General features: G+C 34.0%; 1 long non-coding RNA gene across 1 annotated transcript; it reads left to right on the top strand.

Moving 5' to 3' along the window:
- Nucleotides 1–11,076: 11,076 nt before the first annotated feature.
- LOC141485159 (uncharacterized) lies at nt 11,077–12,598 on the top strand. Its single transcript, XR_012467053.1, has 2 exons — nt 11,077–11,995; nt 12,202–12,598. It is a non-coding gene; the product is annotated as an uncharacterized lncRNA (long non-coding RNA).
- The last annotated feature ends 8,294 nt before the right edge of the window (nt 12,599–20,892 follow it).

Below are 20,892 nucleotides of genomic sequence, written 5' to 3'. Positions count from 1 at the left end.
ATTATTCTATTATAATTGGTAGCTATCACAATCAGTCAAAACCACCAACGAAATTCTGACGTTAAATAACTGGTTTATTTATTTTTCCAAAGCGCACTATTAAAAAATATTATTAGTCAATTTCGAATTGACTGATCTGAGACAGTTAAAAAACGGGATAAAAAAGAAATATTACTGAGTATAAAAAAAAAATGTTGAATATCCAAAATAAGTGATGAAAAGGAGCAAGCAGGGTGTTCCATTTGAAAAAATTGAGTTTCACTCATTTTTTCATGAGATCAAAGTATCTGCATTTTTTGAAGACCCTGTATGAGTGTCTTCAAAAAATGCAGACTCGGAGTGAAGCATATGACTCGGAGTGAAGATCCTCATAGTATCACTCCACTATATTTCAAATTTTATCGTTTCAGTGCAGGAGAGTTCAAGATTATCAGCATTTATAAAAGTTCATGTTTGGTAAAAAAAATATCGAAATTGATTTATATCTTCTGAACGGTAATAGATAGGTATAGGGAAATAGTATATGAATTTGTTGACAAAGTGATAATGAATTATAATATGATATTATATACGAGGTGTTCCATTTGAAAAATCAAAGAAGCCGCTACTTTATAGTTGAAGCGACAACCCCGCTTCGTCTGAAATATTTCAGGCGTGTAGGTCATATTGACTTATGCATACTGTGGAATTTTCAGGTTGATCCGTTGAATAGTTTGTCAGAAACGGCTAATTAACACTCATCATGAAAAGCCCTGTATACATTTCAAGGTAGAGTATTTTCAAAATGATGTTTGTTTCTGAAAAGGAATAACAAGAGTTCCTGTATAAAGACTCTTATGAGTGTAAATATTTTAAGATTACTGAATTTGCCTCTACATGACCCTCTAGAGTAGAGTTCAGTTTCGGCATAGTTCTTAAAGCTATTTTTTGTATAATGAGAAATTGCTCTGCATTTCTACTACCTCCATAAAAAATAATCCCATACCTACAAACATATTCAAATTTTGAATGATAGACTATTCGGTTTACATCTGTGTCAACATACTGACCAATAACTCTCATTGACAGACATTTAGAATATGACTGTTGAATCTCAGTATGCTGTCTATGTGCGGTCCTGAGAATTTGCACTCATTTTCTATTTTGAGTGAAATATTCGTCAGCCGAATTTCTTGAGGTAAGTCAAATTCTGCATGGCTTGTTTTGAACATTTGCCTTACAGATGCTTTCTTCAGTTCTTCAGACCGGGATCGTTTACTAAACTGAAGCATCCTGATTAACCTTTACTATTACCTAGAACTCACACACAAAATTATCCCACTTGCAATAGCTAGAAATGATATAAAGTCTCACTTATATGGAACACTGTCATCCTCAATGGCATGAGACACTTGTCCTATTCCGAAACATCGATGTATGCCATTGAGGATGACAGTGTTGAAATGATGGATGTAGATGTTTCTACGTGGTAGGAAATCATCATGAAACATGGGAAATTAAACTTTCCATGCTTTTTATCACTGTCATTTGTAACTAATGTTACGGAAGGTAATAACAGAGGTCCTTAACAATATCGATTTGATTATTCAGCAAAGTACACCACTAAGGATCATTTATACCTAATCTGAAGGACCTTTCATGTTCAGCATACCGTTTTAAGAAATTTCGTGGGACAATGTGTTTCTCAAAACGGTTCGCTGAACATGGAAGGTCCTTTAGACCAGATGAAAATGATTCGACGTTTTCAACCATTTCTTTGAATGCAACCACAAATTCCCAAATCTAAACGATACGGAAACGAAAACTCAATTATTTAGAATCCTTGAAATTCATAAGGTTACATTAGTTTCGAATAAAAGTGGTAAGATAACATAGAAAGTTTTATTTTCTATTTTCATTGATGACAGTGTTCCTTGCCAGTGAAATTTTATCCCTTTCGTATATCATTTCATGTAGCATTTCTTTGAATAATATCTGATTCAATTCCAAAACGAATTTTTGGCAAACAAACTGTATTATAAAAATGGTTTTCATGTAATTCTATATTTATATAAACGTAGTTGCTTCAAAAGTACTCATTCTTTCGTGTAGGCAATGTTAATATGAAACTAGTACTTTCAAAAGGTCTTTTGCTTTCAGTTCGTGTCTAACAATAACTTTCATTCGTTATAGTTTATTTTCAACTTGATTTCTTCTTTTCCAAGTTTCCCACATTTTCTGTATGAAGATGAAGAAAAAGAAAGGCAAAACCTTTCCCGTAGGAATAATTCCTCTGGAGGTGAAATGGATATCGTTTCTTGCGAGCGAAAAATATCATGGAACGAATTCCATTCACTAGATCAAAGAAAATTTCGACTTCATGTGTAACTTGACTCGTGCTGCGTTAACGGAAGTTGTTTTTTTTTCTGAAACAACTACTTCAAAGGCACCTGAATGGCATGTTGTATAACAGAAGCTTATATCGAGTGAAAATTTCAAATAGTCCGGTCAAATTGTGGAATTTCAGGAAAATTCAATCGACTCTCAGTTTGGATGAAATTAAACTTGTTTTTCAGATGAACAAGCATTTCACGACGTGATGAGAATTGTAACTGTACCAAAGTGAAGATTTACCTTCATTCTGAACTATTTTGGTCAACCCGGTAAACATTGTATTTGCAAAATGACAACCATTTTTAATGGTTGTCAAGAGTATCGATAGATGATGTTTACAAAGTTTTATTATGAACAATAGATATAGATACAAGTATATTCTGTTACAAATGTATTATATACATTAATTACATTATTATTATCATCATTTATGAACAATAATATGAAAAATACAATTAAAACAACTGCTGATATCAGTACCTTGCGATGTTGAAGAGCCGTGTGATATATTTGAACTATCTGAGTTGACAATTTCATGGGCATCAGCATTTAATTCTTGAAATGAAAAAGACGATGCAGTAACGCTGACGCTAGCTGTTGAGATTATTCTTTCAGCAAAAGCGTTTTTATAAGAAATATATTGATCGATGTAACCCTCCGCTACTGTTGTAGACTTCCAGCCTCCGTGCTTTTCAATATCCGTTATATTTGCTCCTGATTCTGCTAGCAGAGAAGCGGAAGACCTTCTGAAATAGTGACCTGTATATTCCTTCGTTTCCGGAAGCTTCAGGAACTCAGCAATGGTAGAAAGGACATTTTCTCAAACGTGTTCATACCAACTGCATTGGCACTGCATTTATAATTTGAGTATTTCAAAAAATAAACGTTTATGACTGATAACGGAAGGGCGTAATGCAACGTATTTATAAAAATAGTCAATGTTTTTTTTTTTCTAACAATGCAGTAAGAACGACCTATTTTCGTGTTTGTACTTGGAATTTGAAGAATCAATGATTTATCAGTTAATTTTGAGTGTTCTATAAATAAAAGGCAAAGCTCTTCACTCCGGCAGGCTCCATATATTCCGAAAATAGTGGCAACTTTCATTATCAAATATTTTCCATCTGGTGATTCGGCGTCACCTGACACGGCCACTTCACAGCAAATGCTACAAGAAATGTCAAAATGTGTTTTCATAGAGATATTAAATTCATCTATTTCATTATGAAAACATGAAAGTTGTACAAAAAAAATCGCATGATATTGGTGTTAAAAGTTTTATTAAGTTAAGTTAAGTTAAAAGTAAGTTACGAAATATAACCTAACTTCCAACACTTATATCATAAATAGCTATTATTCAAATTAGGAACTCTAATATACATGTAAGAAGGCATATATTGCAATACACATTAGAGAAAATATACAGGGAGTGACTAAATAAGTGTAAAACATTTGAGGAGAAACTTCATTGGATCATCCCTTGTTAAGATACAGCCCCTTAAAAGGGGTACATACAATTTGTATAACATTTTTTTCAAAAGCACTAAAAAAGTTATAATATTGAAATCAACCCGACATTTTGTACTACCAAAAATACACTTAGCCAGAAATTCATTTGGTTTGCCCCATGGTTGTAAGGGGTGGAAAACGCAACCCCTAAAATTTATTTCCAATGTAACTGTTTGTCTTATTATTTGTTTACTATTTAAAAATTTATTTCCGATAGCCTGTTTCATTCTAAACAAGAAATATCTCTTGGATTTTTTGCCCAAAATAAACGTGTTCGCAGCAAAAAATTATTTTACGAACAACTACAGAGATACATCGTCATATAAATGCGAAAATACGAAACTAATCTATCTAGTAGGTCGCTATTAGTGATAGTGACAATTAAATTGGTATGACGCTGTCAGTTTGTGAATTTTCGAAATTGAATTAATACTAATTGTGTGTTGTTGTTCTGTTCTTAATTCGTTACTTTAATAATTCACTTGTTATTAAAATGGCATACACAAATGAGGAAATGGCTAATATGCATTACGTTTACGGTCTGTCGCAGGGGAATGGGTTAGGAGCTTCTAGAAGATATGCTGAGATGTATCCTCAACGGCAGCATCCTTCACATAGAATATTTGCTCGACTCCATCAACGATTACGAGAATATGGTTCATTCGACAAAAGAACGCAGGATTGTGGTCCCCATCGAGAAGTACGAACACTGCTTGAGGAAGCAGTACTTAATTTTATTGAAGAACAACCTACTACCAGTACTAGAAAGATTGCTTTCCAGCTAAATGTTGATCATATGACGGTATTTCGAATTTTAAAGGAACAACTCTTATACCCTTACCATCTGCAACGAGTACAGGCACTGTTAACGCGAGACTCTCCGAACCGTCTTGAATTTTGCAATTGGATGCTGGAAATGATTAGAAGAAATTGTGACTTTCTGAAGACGATAGAATTCACAGACGAACGTAGTTTTTCTCGGGAAAAGATTAATAATTTTCATAATCACCACATATGGGCTGATGAAAACCCTCACGCTATTGTCGAAACTAACCATCAAGAACAGTTTTTCCTCAACGTGTTGCTCGGAGTTATTGGGAATGATTTATTTGGACCTCATTTTCTACCTCCTCGATTAAATGGTGAGTGCATCCAGTACTGCTGTAGGAAGTTCCTTTGGGCGTCACAAAGGATATGTTTTTCATGCATGATGGGGCTCCCACCTATTTAAGTCAAGTAGCACGTCAGCATTTAACTGAAACATATGCAAATCAGTGGATAGGTCGAGGAGGACCACAGAACTGGCCCGCTCCATCCCCGGATCTCAATCCTCTCGATTTCTCTATTTTGGGGCCATTTCAGCATTTGGTTCATCGTACTCCTGTTCGCGATGTAGAGGAAGAAACTGCATCATCGATGCGTGCAGGGTAATCAAAGAGACTCCAGGAATATTTGAGCGAATACGTGGCTCAATGCGCCGACGTCTAGACGCATGCGTAATGTCTGAAGGTAGACATTTTGAACATTTACTATGATTTCTACATGTTGTGTGTTTTGTTATTAATAAATTAGTTTTGTTAATTACCCTTTAATAGTGTAATGCAGGTTCTAACTACAGAATAACAATAAATCCATTTCGCATTTATGACGACGTATCTCTGTAGTTGTTCGTAAATTAATTTTTTGCTGCGAACTGGTTCATTTTGGGCAAAAACCCAGGGTACATTTTTTGTTAAGAATGAAACAGGTTATCGGAAATAAATTTTTAAATGGTAAACAAATGATAAGACAAAAAGTTACATTGGAAATAAATTTTAATGGTTGCGTTCTACACCCCTCACAACCATGGGGTAAACCAAATAAATTACTGGCTAATTGTCTATTTGGTAGTACAAAACGTCAGGTTAATTTCAATATTGTAACTTTTTCAGTGCTTGTGAAATAAATTGTTATACAAATTTTATGTACCCCGTTTGAGGGGCTGTATCTTAACAAGGGATGCTCCAATGAAGTTTCTTTATATGAAAGATCTTTTTTCGATGAGGAATCACCTCCTGAAATGTTTTACGCTATTCAGTTACACCCTGAATAACAGTCATATAAAATAAAATGCTTAATATAATATTAATGTGTAAACCATTGCAAGTAATATTTTGAAATACATATGGAATACAATCCAACAATATAATAGAAACTAGAAGTATTACTAGAATCGGTAATTGAAAAATAAAATAGCCATACGGAATGAAATGTCAAGTATACTAATAAGTAAAAAATTTCAATGCACATATTACAAAGTATATTCAAATGAACACACATATTCAAATAAAGAAAAATTGTTTTACAAATCCCTATAGGTTTACAAATTCACATGTGATATATAATAAATTGTTATATTGTTTTACATTCATATTTATAGAAATATAGTTACTTCTTTTGGATGTATTCCTTCAATTTGGCTTTGAACTAGATCATTGAAGCAGATAACTCAACAAACTCTGTAAATTCATTTCAACTCCATGACAGGACGTGAGAATCGCGGACCAAAACTATGCAAACATTCAGAAATCAAAAGTTCAACTAATTTAAAGTCAAATAGCTATCAGTCGTTATTTTGCTGCTACAGCAATGATCAACTGCATTTATCAGAACCATATTCATCACGATTTTCATATTTGGAATGACAACAACGATGTGCTTCTTCCCAGCTCAATCCGGAAGTACGTACTTCCCGGAAGAGGCCGGAAAATGAAACTTTCTCAAAGAAAAAGCGTCCGGGAGGTTCCTAAATAAATCATCTCCGCTCGAAATCAGTTTTAAAACATAAAGTGAAAACTCTGTTTCCAGTAAAAAATTCTGTTTGATGCATAGATGATGTTCACTACTCGAAACCTTGAAACAAAAATATCTATTATCACACCAGAAATATTGAAAAAATATTTGTTTTTCTTGGAAGGGTTACAATATCGAAGAACTTCAGTGATAATTACGTAGGTGAAACACCAAAAACACCAAGACAATTGAAAGTGCGTGAGAAAGAGCATTGAGATTATATCAGAAATAGCAATAATCAGTCAGGAATATTCACAAATCCAGCAAAGATCAAATACAACCCATATTTCATAGATGTCACCCTCATCGCACGCGGTTAGGAAGCTGCCGATATTACCATGCACAAGACGTACTTGCAACATCTATTTGAATACATCAATTAGATACGACACTGCTGTTGCTTTTCGGGCGCAATCCCTGTAATTCCTTCAGGGGGAGGGGGGGAAAGAGACGCTTTCTGTGGAAGTGTAAGACGCTCGTCTGCTTGTATGGAATTCCCTTCACCGTAATTGATTGGAATGTGCTTGCAGGAATAATTTTAGCACGTACGGGAGGGAGGAACGTGGCTTTTGATTATTGCTTGTGGCGAGTTCTTTGCTATATTCAGGTTCATGTGTTTCATACTGACGAAGGGAATCTTGTCATCGCCGTGTTGATGTCTTTGTTTGTAAACAACAACCGAAGTAAACAATAAACATAACATCTGGCCCTGTTTCAACAATGATATCGATGATATTATCGAATGATAATAATTTATTGACTATTCAACGACCTGAAAATGTGGCATTTACTCATAAATCGTCCCCAAACATGATCAACAATTTTTCCCAAGTCAAATACCTTTTTCCTGATGGGAGTAATGGTACTTGTTTACAAAACACTCCGTTTAGTGTACAGCATATAATGCTCGAACTGCAACAAATTCTATATCAGCCAAACCTAGAAAATACTGATCCAAATGTACGATGAGTACAAAAAAGCATACATAAACCCAATAACATGTAAATCAAACCTCTCAACACACGCCATACAAAACAAACATAACTTTTTCTCACCGGAAAACATCAAACTCATAAGACAAGTCAATAAAGGAAACCGTATGGACATCTGGGAAAACCGAAACATCCATGAATTCAAAGTCATAATTCACTTATCGAGGAACAAATACAAATCAAAACACAAGACCTAACATTCAATATAATCCACAAGACATTACACATTTCTAGAAACAGTAAACCTAGAGAAGATCCAATGCAAAGAATAATACCTGATGTAATCCAAGTACAGACAAATTTAAAGAGACATCCGGATGAAAGGAGACAACAAATACCTGCAGTAGGGCGCTCTAACCGTATAAAAGAACAAACAAGAAGATAAAACGTTCAGTTCGAGTATAGCCTTGATAGCACAGTTTCATATCGAAAGCGCTCGCATATGGTAATTAGAAGTTATTAAAACTTCAACTCCTGTTTGTGAACAAATGTTATTATTGAAATATATATAGATATGAAGATTATTTAGTGTCTTGATATAAAAAAAGAAGTTAATAATTGGACATTGCACTTAAGAAAGTAGCAACACTTGGTTATCAAAAGAAAGAAATACAAATGCACGGTGCCACCAGCAGGAGCCAGCCGCACATTTTTGGTTTCAGTTGATGGATCTTGTGTTTACAATAAAACTATCAAAATCATCACGAAGGCCGCTATAGCTACCTGCGTTACATACAGATAATAAACTGAAAGCCCGAAACACGTCTATGGTTCGCCACTTTCTTGAGCGCAATGTCCGATTATATATTGAGGTTTTTTCGGGTTTTCCTGCAGCTAAAAAAGCAAATACGCCACTGGAATCAATGAAGTCGCTCCGGAGGCCAATTAATTTCTGTTATCGTTTCATAATTCCGTAAAACTGCAACATTTAAAAAGTCTATATTTTAGATTTAAAAATGCAACAAAGAAATACCTCCTGAAAAATATCTTCTATTCAAAAGAGGAATTTCTGGCATTGGAATACAAACACTGAATTTTCACCGAGTGAGTTTTTTGATGTATAATTTTTTTTTTCAATCTTTACTTGTGAATTTTTCAATTTTTATCTATGCAACGTGAAATTTTTATATTCTCCTGAGTGTCAGCGACTTTTCAAACCTGCTAATTGTACTCTGTATGTAAATATGGCCAGTAAATACCATATTGGCCACATTTACATATAGAGTAAAATTGTCAGGGCAGTACATTGGTTATTACTAGTGTTCATATAAAAAATAAAAAACACGGTTTAATACCAACACAATCAAAAAAATGAAAATTGATTCGAAAATATTAATTTTCTTGTAAAAACTCATGGGAAACTTCAAGTTATATTTTTATGATAGCTCCAATCTGGAAAACAGCTCTTAACCAAGTATCTATAACAATCGATAGTCAGCACACCACGCTTTCTAACAACAAAATACATTTTTTCGAACTATTTTTCATTTTTCAAATCGTGTTTTTTTAGTTTTTTCAAATTATTATCAGTGCTCGTATTGATCTGTATTAAATAATCATTTGAAAAAACTAAAAAAAACATGGTTTAGTAGCAACACAAACCAAATAAATATAATTTGATAACTAAAAAATACGCTGAAAAGAGAAATGAAAATTTCTATGTTTTTTACCACTTTTATTTGTAACTAACGTTGATGCAGTTTCGTCCTATAAGGACCTTTTTCAAACTTAAACAATAAACAAATAAAAGTGGTAAAAAACATAGAAATTTTCATTTCTCTTTTCATCATGATCTCCTACCACATAGTAACGGCTACATCCATCAATTTATTAAAAAACACGCTCTTGAAGAACTTCGAAATGAAAAGTTGAAAATATTTTTTAAATAAGCCTAAAACAATAACGAACGAAAATACTACTATTATTGTGAAAAAATCGACGGGCGCTTGATATACAAAAAGTGACACAAAGCGCCCACGCTTTTTCCACAATAATACTAGCATTATTGTTTCAAGCTTATTTATTAAAAAAAAATATTTTTAACTTTTTAGTTCGATGTTCTTCAAAAGCGTGTTTTTTAAAATATATTTATTTTTCATTTTTTAGTTTCGTATGCTATGAAAGCGTGTATTTTAGTCTTTTTGAACTATATTTATTTTATCTAAACTTTAGGATCAATCAGGAGGGTTACAATAAAGACAGTAGGCGCACGTGTCGATAAAAAAAATATATTTTTCAAATGAAGAAATACATGTAAAGTGAGTTCGAATTATATCAAGTAGGTTACGTGCAGCGCCATCTGCCCGTGAATACATCAAGCAATAATGTCGATAATTATGTCAATCACAGATCCCGATATGAAATAAAAAGGAAAGTTACAAACAAACATACATACATACAGGTGGAGCTAATATAAATCGTGAAGAAATGAAAAAATCATTAAAAAAATTTATTTTGTTGTAAAAAAGCATGGGATGCCTCAATTTATATTTGTATTATGGCTCCAATCTGGCGAATAGCACCTAACCAATTATTTATAACAATGGATATTCAGCACCCCACGCTTTTTCACAACAAAATTATTTGTTTCAAACTATTTTTAATTTTTCAGTTTTTGTTGCTACTAAAGCATGTTTTTTAGTTTTTTCACATCACTACTAGTATTCATATTGATCTGTAATAAATAATAATGCAAAACAACTAAAAATACATGCTTCAACAGCAACGGAAACTAAAAATTGAAAAAAAATTGAAAAAAATAACTTTGTTCTAAAAAATCATGGGATGCTTCAAATTATATTTTTATTATGACTCCAATCTGGCAAACAGCTCCTAAACAATTATTTATAACAATGGATATTCAGCACCCCACGCTTTTTCACAACGAAATTATTTGTTTCAAACTATTTTTAATTTTTCGGATATTGTTGCAATTGAAGCGGGTTTGGCTGCACTTTAGCATTTGGGATAACGCCCACCAGGGGGAGTGGCATATCAATCGAAAGGGGACGATGAGAAGAACACAATGGTATGGGTTTTATCGCGAGAAAATAAGAGGAAAAAAATTTGAAAAATGTCAAAATTTTCTGACATGAACTAACCTAACCTAACCCAACCTAACCTAACCTAACCTAACTTAACCTAACCCAACCCAACCTAACCTAACCTAACCTAACCTAACCTAACCCAACCTAACCTAACCTAACCTAACCTAACCTAACCTAACCTAACCTGACCTAACCTAACCTAACCTAACCTAACCTAACCTAACTGAAAATTCAAATACATAATGTACATAATGTACATAATGTCATATATGTAATAGAATAATATGAATAAAAAATATTTTTTGTCATTTCCTCGCGATCCCACACAGCACTAGATATTCTTGGAATATTCCCTGTATATCATAAAACGAACGTATATATTCCAAATATTCATAGAATATTCTTGGAATATATACATACCTTTAGAATATTCATAGAATATGCTTGAATGAATATGGCAGGATTATTCCCGGAAGAATGTGCATAGAATGTCTATAAATGGATTATTCTCCCTTGAATATTCTAAGAATATTGTCGATCGAATATACCATATGGTATATTCTTAGAATATGTCCCCACGGTATATTTTGGAATATTCTATACAATGGAATTTTGAATTATCTTATAATAACGTATTCAAATAATTCAATATTATTAAAAACAAAAATATTTGAAGATCTTAATCGAATGCATAACCTAATGTATATAACCCTGATAGTGTTAACCAGTTTTTGAACTCAACGCAAAGATTCTGGATGAATTGCTCCAACAGCAACTGTTGGAAACGACAAAAAAATTTGAATGGGCCAATAAATGAACCAATTGCATCAATAAATTGGTTAATTCTCATCCTATTTGTCTTTTTGTATTTGAAATTATTTAATTACAAAGCGAAAAATCCTGGAAACAGAGAAATGGCGAAGTGAATAATTGGAGTAAACGTTTCTCATTGGTCAATTGAAGTGTAGCGCGCGACAGTCGAATAAGCTCTGTGAAAGCGGCTGTCCCTTAATGCATGGTACATTTGCGTTTGCGTTAAATTCGACATTTGATTCAACATGGCGGTTGACGTGGCAGGTTCGCGTGTGTAATGCATGATGTGTTGGTGTTATTATCAAAGTATAATTCTGTCACGTTCAGTGTACCATTTATAATTTGGGGTTGTCCAATGTGCAGTACAGCGAATAGTTTGATTGTGGATCTTCAAACAGGAGAGTTGCATCTATTCAGTCTTCAAGAAAAGTAAGTAAAATGCAATAGTATTGATAGTAAACTGAAAACGTAATGATTACTTTTCAACAAGACAATGCAAGTTGCTCTCCAAGTCATAAAATGTTGTAAATGTTCATGAGTAACCTATGCGAAAACTATCTATTTGATTTTTATTCCAGTTTTATTGTGCCACTTTCAAATAGTGATAATGAACGTTAATGTACATTTTGTTCCAGGTATTACTATTGAAACACTGGCTTATGCATTGTTGGACAAATATAAGGAAAACTATTCTGGTGAGCAAAGTTTGAATAACTTTAAGTAAGTGAAATTCATTGAAGAACCCATCATACCACTCATTTTAAATACTTCATTTGTGGGTTTATTTTTCTAAGTGAGAAACCTAACCTAACCTATTTCTTGATGTAATACACTTTTTCTTTTTCAATGAAATGATATATTTATTATTTTTTAATTAGTGCTGATGAATTCACAGAGTTGTTAATTTTAGTATATTTTTTAGTATACATTTGTTCGAGAGTAGGAACATCCTAATTTGAATACATTTTTAATATTTGTAATATGACAGTATTCAGGAATATTTTATTCAGTGAATAAATATTTTGAATTAGATTTTTTATTTTTAATATTGGTTGAAACGCCAAATATTTCAGTGTATATTGTTTTTAAAATATATTTGTTTATGAATATTATGTGTTTTATTACTTGTGTGAATCTTGTATCAAAATGCAATATATACATGCCTAATAGCGGTTACTCGTCACATTCTTGGAATATTCCAAATATTCCTAGAATATTCATAAAATATATTTAAAGAATATTCTATGGTGTTTCTCTATTGTATATTCCTACAATAAACTAAGAATATCCTGAATATTTTATGAATATTCCTCGGGTTCTATTCCTGGAATATTCTTAATAGAATATACCTTAGATATTCTAAGAATATTATAAGATATTCTAAGAATATTCCCAAGGAATATCCTTAAAATATATCAAAGGTTCGCCAGGAGCACTTCCAGGGAATATTCTCCAGAAGATATATATATATCCATGGCATATTCATAGCATAATACAATATCCTTAAATGTATATTCATGAAATATACCTGGAATATATATTGCTATGTGGGATGAAACCCATACCATTGTGTTCCTCTCATCTTCCCCTTTCGATTGATATGCCACATTCCCTGGTGGGCGTTATCCCAAATACTAAAGTCCTGCTGCGGGCTTTTCTCATTTTTTTCAAATTATTATCCATTATACTAGTGTTCATATTGATTTGTATTTCGTTAGGCTTTTATAGAACTCTGTCCTCAGCCCTCAACTATGTTTGATGGCAATAAAATAATAGTGATCATTTCGTCTTTGCTGTTGTCTATTTGAAATACCCAATTCTTCACGTTAGTTCCCGAAAATCAATACCATAGGTCTAAACTATCCTGAATGACGCGTTTTCCCTGAATGACGCGTTGTCTCTCAACAAATTCAAAGATCATCATCACTTACGTGCAGAACTTCCATGTCTGTTTTCGTCGACCGGACTGCCATTTTGCACGTGTCAGGATTAGTGACGTCTATCGCCGATTGAATATGTGTTTATAAAGGCATTCGTATCTGTCGTCGGCAGTCTAATTGTCACGCAACGCGGTCTCAATGTGGTACGCCGCAGCCCTGCATGTTTACACTGGCTTACACTCACCATATACCGCCATGTTTGATGTTTACCACTACTCTAATCGGATTTATACTTTGTATTAATGTGCCTTGATTTATTTTGCCGCAATTATTGTTGATTGTTTGACTTGAACTGAAAATTCGTAACATTTTTTTAAAAGGTTCGCTTGCAGGATCAAGGGCGTCGCCAGCAGGGGGCAGGATGGGCAGTTGCCCCCCCTAGAGATCAAATGTAGCTAGCCGCAAAGCGAGCAATTGACTTCCTTACCTTTTAATAAATTCCGCATATCATGACAAAACGTGAACAAATTCACAAGGCTTAATGTATATTGTAGAAAGTATCGAAATATTCAGAATAACATTGAGATTTTGGCATCCGTTTTCAAAATCGCCACCATTATCATCACGACTATATCAGATTTGCCATTACCAGCATTCACGTTAGTTTTGTATAATTTGTTTGCGGCATATCTAAAGTAGAAGTTATTGTTACGAACATAAAATTTCAATTGGTTTTGTGAACGATGCCATCTGTAAGTGTTCATAAGAAACACCTACAGCCTACAGTTGAATGAATCGACTACAATCCTTGTGAAACCTAGTAGTGCTACTCGACGCTAGATGGCGCTTTTTCAATGAACTCTCTGGAATTCAGTAGCAGTTTCTAGACCAGGTAGAATGTTACCATACATTCTAGTGACAGACGAAATTATGAAGGAAGCTACTGCTTTTGCGGAAAAAGTCGGACTGGAGGAGGACATTACATCAATGCCGCGTATTACGGGGAAACAACGTCATAGAAGCAACCATCCAGTAGAAAGCCCTTCACAATACTGAAAGAGGTCTTTAGTTATACCATACTTGGATTCTATTATCACCTCCCTTGAAGTACGTTTTGCTGAAGAAAGCACGCCATCATTTGCATTATTTAAGTTACAACCGGCGCAGACGCAAAAGATGACAACTGTAAATCTGAAACAAACTTGTGAATCTATTGCCCAGTTTTTTGATTTACCGAACATAATCCAACAAATCTCACAGTTGTTGATATCCTAAAAGAAATAAATTCCTTCTTTTCCGAAACGGAAAAAGCATTGAAAATTTTGATCGCTTTACCATGCACGACCTGTACAGTAGAGCGATCCTTTAGCAGTTATTGTGCTGTCGAGGGCTTACACATTGATATCAGAACCGTTCTTATTACATCGTCATCGAGGGAAAGTCTTACAAAATGTAACGCTTCATGCTTTCGACTGTACCAGGCGTTGATTGTTTTATCCTCCATAATATTGCCCAATTGTCCCCCCCCTTAGTCATAAGCGACGCCCTTGTGCAAGATGCTCTTTGTATGGGAGCTCACGTTCAATTAATGATGATGAATTGGGCGCTATCGGATCATGTTATTTCAGTAGTTGGCGTATCAACTGAAAGTGAAGCCTTATTTCTGCCATGTCATGTATAGTACAAATTTTCCGCACATTTTCTGTAATGGTGAGTTCGCGCGAACTCCCCGCGCGATTTGGGCGACAAGAAGAGTACTTCCACCCGACTGAAGATGAGTGCCGAAGTTGCAGTTGAAACGTTTGGATATCGTAACCAAAGAAGACCACAGCAAAACCGGGAAAACAACCAAAACATTGACGCCAGCCGTGAAAGCCTACATTCCTGTATATTTGTTCGTCTAAAAATTGTTTTTCAATGTTCGATGAATCCTGAACAATTTTTTTTTCTAATATAAAGATGGATCTGCTTGTCTAACATCTTTTTCGTTCCAGTAAATCATGATGAATATGATTCCCTAGCACAGCACAATATCTCTCGTGTTGTGATCCAATATGGCCGTCCAGCTGACTTGCAGTGAAAGCTGCAGTATGAGATAGAAGACGATTTTTTTTCAGGCCATCGATGATCATATTTCATTTTTCTGTTCATCTCATCACGAACGTAATGGCAGAGAACGTCATATGATCGATATTTTGAAATATTTACCGGGTTAGGATGGACTTATTGAAGTTGGAAACGTTGGCAACTGAAAAATCGTTTATTTTTCAGCAAATTTCCACTGATCCTCTTTTAGAATAAAAATTTAGAACAAAAATTTATTTATACTGAAAAACAAACAAAATTGTTTTCACTTACATGATGCACAGTTTTTTTTAAGTTCCTTACAAACAGTATTCATTGAGTACCGTTGATACAATTAAAATCGATATAAAATATAACTTTATAAAACAATGAATAATAAAATTACCGTTAAAAAATTCAGACACATTTGAGCATTGGAAGGAGTTGTCCCTCTGAAATACTGAATATATCCATTTCACAGTTCCTCACCATTTTGTTAACGGTATCGAGACATTGTTGAAGAGGAGACAAAGCCTTTGAGACACGAAATAAATTGCATAAACTTCTCAGTCTTACGTCAGGTACAATAAAATTAATACTATAGAGAATTTCAGGTACTCTCAGTTTTCTAAGAATGTTAGAAACAAAAATCACTTCCGAGGACTCACGGCGGTCATTTGATGGTTGCATATTGATTTTTTTCAATTAGCTAGAATACGATATAAATAAAGGCCAGACACTGTTTTTTCTGAAAAAGAGTGTTCTCAATAATCGTTTCTGGACCTTTTTCATATTATAGGAATATAAAAAGGTTTTTGGATTCCTAATGACACAACCATATTCCAGCTTAGAACGTATCGTGATTGAATTCACGGCTAGGTCTTAAGACAAAGCTCATTTTTTTATAATATTCAGACACTAAGAGAGAGGAACTGAACACACCAGTAAAAATGATCCCGAGATCTTTCATCTTGCTGATTCTCTGTAAATTGGTGAGATTAATGAAATAATCTTCGATTGTGGGTGACTTCTTTAGTGCAAAACTTATTATTTTGAAAGCAAGCGCTCAACTATAAACACCCTATATTTCCACTACGGCAAAATTATTGTGAGCTGCCACCGTTTGAACCATGTAACAACGTCCTTGACAGCTCCAGCTCATATCCTTCAAGTCACCTCATCAGAAAGTCGCGGTTTTTTTGGCAGGTACCGATGTCGTAACTCGATTTCGCGAACGAGAGGAACTCCCTAAAATAATTCCATTTACATAGAATCGCAAACCGCCTCTGGGGCTCGCTTCTGATCAATATGGCGGAAAAATGCCGCACTTTACATTCTGCTCGAGTTATGAAATTCATTTCGACGAATTCCTTTTGTTCATTACGTCGCTACTTAGCGCACTCAATTTCTCAAATATTTCGCCCAAAAGAATATTATGTTTTCGGAGTTCTCTTGCGGCCGGTTCAACGCCATCAACAAAGGGAGTTTCATTCAGAATCACGACTTATAGGTGGGTGAGTATCTGTCCAATTTCCAGAAAGGTATCAATAATTTGAATTTCATTCAAGTAGCCTCCTGTCGAAGGTCTGCTTTCTGAGACAAATGGAAGTATCAAGCTCTGCAAAGGTACTACGTAATATATTCAACGTATCGCGAGCTGGTTTCCTAAATGGTCTCCAACCACGCCATACTAAAAAGTCTCAGACCTATTATACAGTGTCACACATAAAGTCCGCATCAAATGGGATTTTTTTTTGTTCATCTCTTCAAGCAACTTCTGATGTCTCCATTAGGTTGTGCTTTAGAAATGATGCCAAATGACAAGCATATGACCGATCAAGTGATTTTTCTTCCCTGTCAAATTTGACATTTTTTCCGAAAAATGTTCAGAAAAGCAGTTATTGCTCGAAATTTCGAAAATCGGTAAAGAGAAAAGATGATTGTTTTTTGATTTTTTACCCATACAACAATTTTCAGCTGTCTAGTATGAATTTAGTTTTTTTTACAGTTTTTCGAAAATTTGACATTTGCCGATTTCTCAAATTTAGCCAAACCTCAACAAAGTTAGTGCTTTATGCCTAACTTATCTTTCCAACGCATTTTTATTACCAATTGCAATTCTAAATACAACTTATTTCGCAAAAATTTAAAACACCAGAAAATATTATGCCAAAAATGATGCAAAGTTGATACAGTTTTTAAAAACAGATAAATTTTTCACTCTTTTTCTACTTTTTGCGAAATAGCTTGATACATAAGCATAATTAAAAAACAATATCAATGAAAAGTCAATAATTTATTCTTTACTGCACTTTTCAAACAGTTAAACTTTGATTTACTAATTACGAAAAATTACAACGCAATTAAACTAAGGGAAGGAATTATACGAAAGTAATTTCACATTTACTAAATATCTTTTATGAGGTATGAATGAACAAAATTTCATTAGAAATCAATTTTGATTTTGTTGCCTAGAAAACTAAACCGTAAAAAATTCTAACAAACATCTGTTAAAATAAAGTTATTATTTAAATTAAGAACACTAAATCAAATCGAAACATATGCCTAAACCATGTAAATACCAATAGAAATACAAAATAAAAAGTCACATTTCGGTGTGCCTTCCACCACGTTCAATGCAATCAATTATCCTTTTTAAACATCTTCAACTGCATTCTTTATACTAAGGGGTTTGGTGCTTACAACACATTCTCGAATAACTGCCTCTAAATGGTTTATATCTTGAAAAGGTCTTTGCTTATACTCCTTTTGTTTTTAGTAACCCCACAAGAAGAAATCTAGTGGGGTTATATCAGGAGATCTAGGCGGCCAAAAGTGTTCCATATTGCGACTGATCACTTTGCCCCTGAATATTTCCAAAAGACGCTCTTTAACCACCCATTTATTACTTGAATTGATATCCATTATGATACAGATTTTTCATAACGATACAGATTATCAACCAATAGAAAACCATAATTTTTCAATCAAGAATCCTGTTCCTTTGTTTGTCCTAGATTCTAACCTAAGTAACTAATTGCTTTATTCGTCAAAATCAGTTTCCATATTACCTACCTATATTATCAAAATGTCTGAAAACAGCGATATAGAAGGAATACCATCGACTCCAATATTTTTAAAAGATCAGATTAATTACAGTTGTTATATTCAATATAAATATAATTAGAATCTTTATAGTTTTCATATATCCATGATAATACCATTAAGTTTGTGTTTTTTTAAAAAAATATGAATTAATTACTGTAAATGTGTTCAATACAAATATAATATTTATAGTTTTTCATTATTTATCGGGTTTAGAAAAAATAGCGTATGCAACTCTCATGTAATGATTATTAATACACTCGCATATACCATACAAAACTCGCCTTCGGCTCGTTTCGTATCCCGGTCAATGCTCGTGTCTTAATAACCATCATTACATGATCGTTGCATAATATACTATTGTGCTCTGCTCCTACAAAAAATGGATTTTTATATACCACTCCTCAAGTTAAGATACGAAAAAACATTTCATTGCCACAGTAGTGGAACAAATGTGAATCTCAGAGCACCAGTAAATTTTATGTGTTATAATTTTAATTTAGTATGTAACTTGTGTGACATTAATGGAAACTATTTGAACCCTATTAAGGATTGTATCTTATCTTCGTTTATGGTTTTTTTTTATGTAATTTTCAATTGATTTTATGTGATTTATTGTGAAAGGGCTAATTCATTTTCAATATGTCAATTGAATCTAATTATGTTATTTCTTTCATATCATTTATGTCATTTGTAATTTGTCAACTGAATATGTAATATGTGAATTCAATTGAATTGAATGTTATTTTTTTCAGTATATTTTATTTACCATTCCTGTAATTGGGTGTACACCTGTTGGAAATGAAGTGCTATTTATCTATATGCTTCTACCAGAGGTTAGTTTTGAGAAAGAAGTCCTGTTCCTGATATCTGACAGACATATGTCATTCATCATATGACAAATATGAACAATTGATGACGAAATATCGTATAATACTTTGTGAGGGAAGATCAAATGGTTGGCTCATGTCATGCATTTTTTGGAATTGTATGCATGAAACATGTGACAGCGAGGTTCTTTACTAAATTGCTGAATTTTGAACAAAAAAACCCTCGCATGACCATCTCTGAGGAATTGTTGGATGACGAACCATGGGAAAATGGATATGATATCGAAATCAAAGTCCAATCGTCCCGATGGAAGAGCCTAGGATATCCTTCAAGTTTGATCATCGTGGCGTAGTTCATCATGAGTTATTGCCACATGGTCATACAACCAATAAGGATTATTATCTTGAAACAATACGGCAAAAATGTTCGGTAATGCATCATGATAGTGCATCTGCTCACTCTTCATTGCTTGTTCGTGACTTTTTTGGCCAAAGACAACACCGCAATCATGCCTCAGACACCAAATTCACCAGACTCGACACCCTGCGACTTTTTTCTGTTTCCTAGTTCGGAGAAACCCATGAAAGGACGATGTTGCGAGGACTGAGGAGTTAAAATCCGAATCGCTGAGAGCGTTCAAGTACATACCAAAAAGTGTATATAAAAACTACATCGAGAATTGAAAAAAATGCTGGTAAGTGTTTTATATCTGAGGGGGACTACTCTGAATGGGACTAAATAGAAATTGATCAATGAATAACGAAAATTTACCTTATTTTCTGAACACTGGATCAAAAAGGGGTAAGGAATCATTCGACAAAATATATAACGTTCAGAAAATATTGAAATGCATGTATGAACTGATGCAGGTAACAAGTTCGCAGAGAAGGCTGTCATAAACTATGGAAAGGAAGAATCAAACAATTTGGTGAAAGGGTTTTCTCCTAAGTGAATAACACGCTGTAGATAAGAAGACAAGAAATTCATTAGTCTCAATACTATGATCGAGAAGACAATAAATTCGAAGATCCTATACATGGTGTTGTACGTTGGTCAACCTGGGCAGTCTTTGGAAACACGTATGGATGAACACACATGATCTGAGTGAAGAAGTCCATAGCCTCTAATGAATTCTTACAAAAATTCAATTCGGAACGAGAGCCGAAATCACGGAAAAGGGTTGAGATGGTAATAAAAGACAAGACAGCAGTGGAGTTCTGCCCTTATCGCTCTGATTCAGTGATGTGGAGTATTCGGCCGGTAATTTCGTCTTTGTTATTAAATTATCTGGCAACTTTTCCCTGGCGCAGTTCACTTTATCTGCGTTTTCCGCTTGACTTGACGCGCTCGGGACGCGAACACGCCTTTCAACGTCGCGACGCTGGAGACGGTGCCTTCGCACACCTCTTTCAGGTGGAAGATTGCTGTTTTCCAATATTGATTTCT

Source organism: Leptinotarsa decemlineata, unplaced genomic scaffold (assembly GCF_025532065.1).
Source record: "Leptinotarsa decemlineata unplaced genomic scaffold, Ldec_3_MD MMD2_tig00026307_RagTag_RagTag, whole genome shotgun sequence".
NCBI classification, from domain to species: Eukaryota; Metazoa; Arthropoda; class Insecta; order Coleoptera; family Chrysomelidae; genus Leptinotarsa; species Leptinotarsa decemlineata.
This window is presented reverse-complemented; position numbering and strand designations above follow the sequence as displayed.